At 42.8% G+C, this 5,565-nt stretch overlaps 1 non-coding gene across 1 annotated transcript; it reads left to right on the top strand.

The window, feature by feature from the left end:
• The first annotated feature begins 4,759 nt into the window (after window positions 1-4,759).
• Window positions 4,760-4,866, top strand: LOC136231663 (small nucleolar RNA R71). The gene has a single exon (XR_010690033.1). It is a non-coding gene; the product is annotated as a small nucleolar RNA R71 (small nucleolar RNA).
• The last annotated feature ends 699 nt before the right edge of the window (window positions 4,867-5,565 follow it).

Here is a 5,565-nt window from a genome sequence, read left to right as displayed (position 1 = left end):
TAGAAGTTTTATATTTTTCCCTGTGAGTATATCGATGTGACTTGAATGCATGGTTAAAGCAAAAAAATGAGACAATGTAATTATTATCAGGTAAATGACTTAACACATGATGAGGGATAATAAAATAAAAAGGAATTGTTGGAGGGGTACTTTCCTGCTGCAATGGGTGTTTGGAGCGAACACCTTGTGCCTCTGGTCATTGGTGCGGAGGGTCCTGGAAGAGAACAGTGTCAATCTTCCTTTTGTGGTCATTCTCAAGCTACGGTTTGAGACGCTCCCTGTTCACTTTGAAAGGAGCATCACCGTTTTTTAAAATCTCCACAGCTCCATACTCGAACACCCTGTTTACCGTGAATGGTCCTCACCATCGTGACTATAGCTTTCCTGGAAACAGCCTCAGCCTGGAATTGTACAAAAGGACGTTTTGACCTTCATGAAAGACTTTTTCTTGGATCTTTTTATCGTGCCACTATTTGGTCTTCTCTTTGTAGTTTACTGCATTCTCATACGAGAACAACCTGAACTCCTCCATGTCACAAAGTTGAAGTTTTCGCTGATCTCCAACAGCCTGTTGCTCAAAATTTAAAAATGTTAATGCCAAAAAAGCCATGTGTTCCATTTCAACCGGCAGGTGACAAGACTTTCCGTATAACAATCTAAACGGAGACATTCCAATTGGTGTTTTATAGGCCGTCCTATATGCCCAAAGAGCATCGTCAAGCTTGTTTGCCCAGTCTCTTCTAGAACTGCCAACAGTTTTTTCTAAAATTCTTTTGATTTCACGATTGGAAATCTCCACCTGTCCACTTGTTTGTGGATGATAAGGTGTGGCAATTTTGTGAGAGACTCCAAGCTTTCCCATCAGCTTCTCAAATTTGGCATTGCAAAAGTGGGTTCCTTGATCACTAATGATCGCTCGTGGGACACCGAATCGGGCAAACAGCCTTTTCAGGAATTTTACAACCACACGGGCGTCATTGGTGGGACTAGCCATTGCTTCAACCCACTTGCTTACATAATCTACAACCACTAAGATATATTTATGTCCAAAAGATGTAGGGAATGGACCCATAAAATCTATTCCCCATATATCAAAAATTTCACAAACAACTATGTTGTTGAGGGGCATGACATTTCTAGCTGAGATATTGCATGTTCGTTGGCACTTATTGCAAGTGCGAACGAACAGATTGGCATCCTTAAAGAGTGTTGGCCAGAAAAAACCTGATTGAAGTACTTTTGCTGCAGTTCTGCTGGCGATGTGGTGTCCTCCAGCTTCTCGGTCATGACAATGGCTTAGAACAGCCTGTCCCTCTTCTTGAGATATACATCTTCGAATAATTTGGTCGGCGCATAACCTGAAAAGATAGAGATCATCCCAGAAATAATATTTAACTTCAGCATAGAACTTCCTCCGTTGATTAGTGGACAGGTTGTGAGGCTTAAGCGAGCTTGCTAGGTAATTAGCAATATCGGCAAACCATGGCGCAGGCTGTGCGGCGTATAGACAGCGGATTAACCTAGGCTTAGCATCCTTTTTCGCGAACAAGTCGCGTAGCGCAGCATGGTCTGTGTGCACAACAACCTTGGACAATACAAAGTAAGGTCGAAATTTGTCGAAGGCATACACAACTGCAAGAAGCTCCTTTTCTGTAGTGGTGTAGTTCTGCTGGGCCTCGTTTAATGTTTTTCTTGCATAATAGATAGGTCGAAATTTCTTTTCAACCCTCTGCCCCAGAACAGCTCCCACACAAGTATCACTTGCGTCACACATTATCTCAAACGGCTGTTCCCAGTCGGGTCCTGCCAGTATAGGCGAGTTGATCAGCTTGCTCTTTAATAGTTCGAACGCCTTTAAACAGCTTGCATTAAAAGAAAATTCCGCTTCCTTATGAAGTAATGCTGACAGTGGTAGCGCAATCTTTGAAAAATCTTTGATAAACCTGCGGTAAAACCCTGCGTGCCCCAGAAAACTTCGCACATCTTTTACATTGGCCGGAACAGCCAGCTTTTCTATAACTTCCACCTTCGCTTTGTCCACCTCCATTCCCTTTTCTGAAATTTTATGCCCGAGAACAACTCCACCAGTAACCATGAAGTGGCATTTCTCCCAATTCAAAACCAAGTAGGTCTCCTTGCATCGCACAAGCACGGTTTCGAGGTTGTTTAAACAACTATCAAAAGAGTTTCCATAAACAGAGAAGTCGTCCATGAATATTTCTACGGTCCACTCCAGCATGTCATGAAAAATGGACATCATACATCTTTGGAAAGTGGCTGGAGCGTTGCACAGTCCAAACAGCATTCGTCTGTAAGCATAGGTCCCATAAGGACATGTGAATGTTGTCTTCTCTTGATCCTCACTATGAATTGCAATCTGGTTGTATCCTGAATAACCGTCAAGAAAACAATAGAAGGCATATCTCGCTAACTGCTCTAACATCTGATCAATGAAGGGCAAAGGAAAGTGATCCTTCCTTGTGGCTTCGTTGAGCTTTCTGTAATCAACACAAACTCGCCATCCTGTTATTGTTCTTGTGGGCACCAGCTCGTCTTTCTCGTTGAGGACTACAGTTGTTCCTCCCTTCTTTGGTACAACGTGAACAGGGCTGGTCCATACACTGTCAGAGATTGGGTAAATAATGCCGACATCAAGAAGCTTGATCACCTCTTTTCGCACAACCTCCTTCATGTGGGGATTCAGTCTGCATTGCGGCTGGACAGATGGCTTGTGTTCCTTCTCCATCAAGATTCTGTGGACACAGACTGCCAGACTGATACCTTTGATGTCATCAATTTTCCATGCGATTGCATCCTTGTTTCTTCGCAAAACTGCCATGAGTTGTGCCTTCTGATCAGGGGTTAATTTTGAGGATATAATAACTGGACTTCCGTTGGGTGGTTCCAGGAATGCATACTCAAGGTGTGCAGGTAACGGTTTCAATTTTGGTTTAGACACTGGCACAGTTGGTATCTCTAGTGGTTCTTGATGAGAAAGAACAGTAGGATCGAAAGGAGGTGTCGGTAAGTTGGATTCAATGGAACAGCCTGTTCCTTCACATAAGTTCACCTCTTCTCCCAATAGAGTCTCCAGAGTGTCATGTTCCTACAAAGTAGAAAGACTTTGAAACTCATCCAAGAAATAGCACGTGTCATCATTATTGTTTGCTCATCTCATTGCCTCGTTCATTTTGAAAATGACTTCCTCCCCATTAATCCTCAGGAATAGTTGTCCCTCTCCTACGTCTATCAATGCTCTACCCGTGGTTAAAAATGGTCAACCTAGGATGATAGGAACGTGCAGGTCTTCATCTATGTCCATTATGATAAAATCAACAGGTAAGATGAATTTTCCTACTTTTACCAACACATCTTCTACCACTCCCCTAGGGTAACATACTGAACGATCGGCCAACTGAATTGACATACGGGTAGGTTGGGGTTCTCCTAATCCAAGTTTAGCATATACAGAATAAGGCATTAGGTTTATGCTAGCTCCTAGGTCACATAATGCATTTTCAATATTTAGCTTTCCAATTGAGCAAGGAATAGAAAAACTCCCTGGATCTTTTATCTTTTTAGGTAGCTGCTGTTTGTTTTGGAGTATTGACGAACAATCTCTGTTGAGTTGGATCATAGAAATGTTTTCCAGCTTCTTTTTGTTAGACAGGATATCTTTGAGGAACTTTGCGTATGTCGGCATCTGTGCCAGCGCTTCTACGAAAGGAATGTTGATGTGCAACTTCCTTAAGGTGTCCAACACCTTAGAATTCTGTTCTTCCAGCTTTTTGTTGATCAATCGCGTTGGATATGGCACAGGTGGAACATACGGCGGCGGTGGCTTATACATTCTTTCGCTTTCCCCTTGATCCTGTTTACTGGTACAGGTTGTCTTCCTAGTTTCTTCTTCACTGGGAACAGCTTGCTCTTGCTCCCCTTCAGCTTCTTTGGATGTTCCTGCGTATTTAGCATTTTCATCAGCGGAAATGATGGGTTGAGTTTGCTTACCAGATCTCAGGGTGATTGCCATGACATCGCCCTTTGGATTTGGCTCTGTGTTGCTTGGCATTATTCCCTTCCCTTTTGACGTAGATGCAGCTAACTGGTGGACTTGTGTTTCCATATTTTTAATTGATGCTTGTGTCTGTTTCATGAACTGCATCCTCATCGTCTTCATATCTGGCTCTACATCTTCCTTTGGTGGAACAGGTTGTTTATAATGCTGCTGAGGTTGCCTCTGGTAGTGTCCTCCTTGTTATTATTGATATCTCGGTTGTTCTTGCTGGTTCGGCTGGCCTGTCCATCCAAAATTCGGATGGTTTCTTGTGGCAGGATTATACGTGTTGGAATACGGGTTAAGTGGATTCCTCTGATTATACCCTGCGTAATCACATTCTGCCTGTGCGCCCTTTCCCTGCTTAACTCCGAGACAATTGATGCTAAAATGAAGGCCTCCACAAATATCATGTCATTGAATGGTGGCTCGTTGTGGATTGACGACACATTTATCTTGCCCAGCTATCTAGCAAGCTGTTCTACCTGACTTGTCAATTTTGACACAACATCTTCATTTCCCGCTCTTTTTCCTTCACTTCTGGCGGAGTGCCAGTTGTAACTTGTGCTTACTACCCTCTCAATAAGGTCATACAAAGCCTGTGGCTCAAGATCTTCTGGGTTACCATTGGCAATGGATTCAATCTGGATTTTGTAGATGTTTGTTACACCATTATAAAAATTCTGCACTTGCATCCACATAAGGATACCATGATTTGGTACCCTTCTCAACAACTCTTTGTATCTTTCCCAGGCTTCTACTAGCGACTCGTCCTCTTTTTGTACAAACCGAGACACTTCATTTCTCAGTTTTATGGCTTGTCGAGGTGGGAAATATTTCATCAGAAAAGCTCGTGCCATTTCTTCCCAAGTTGTGATTGTCCCTGTCTGTAAATTTCTTAGCCAGTTCTTTGCTTTATCCTTTAGGGAAAAAGGAAATAGCTTCAGTCTAATTACGTCATCAGAAACGCCTCTGTTTGATCTGAACATGTTGCACAACGTGATGAATTCTTGAATATGCCCATTTGGATCTTCAGATTGATACCTATTGAATTGTACTGAGGCCTGGATCATCTGTATCATGGACCCCTTCACCTCAAACATGTTGTTCCCCTTGTTAGGTAGCACAATGCATGAAGAATGTCCCTCTGTTGTGGGTCGGAAGTAATCTCTAATCCTCATGATTGGAGGATTGTTGTTTTCTCCTTCTCCTTCAAGACCAGGCTGAACAACGTGTTCCAGTCCTCTTCCAGCCATTCTTCTTTCTCTTTGTCTCTCTCTTTGTCTAGCACGTCGAGCTCCCGCTCGGTTTCGTCTACACGTTCTCTCTAATTCGAGATCGATAGGAAAAACAGGAGGTCCAGCTCTACGCATAAACAAGTTGAGAACTTCTTTTTCCAGCACGCCTTAGCAAACAGATTAAAAACACCCTATTTCACAGAAATTTCAGATAAATTTTGTTGCTTTCAATCCCCGGCGACGGCGCCAAAAACTTGTTATCCTTAGAAGAGA

This window comes from Euphorbia lathyris, chromosome 5 (assembly GCF_963576675.1).
Source record: "Euphorbia lathyris chromosome 5, ddEupLath1.1, whole genome shotgun sequence".
Taxonomy (NCBI): Eukaryota; Viridiplantae; Streptophyta; class Magnoliopsida; order Malpighiales; family Euphorbiaceae; genus Euphorbia; species Euphorbia lathyris.
The sequence above is the reverse complement of the archived record's forward strand: the minus strand, read 5'-3'. Positions and strand labels throughout refer to the sequence as shown.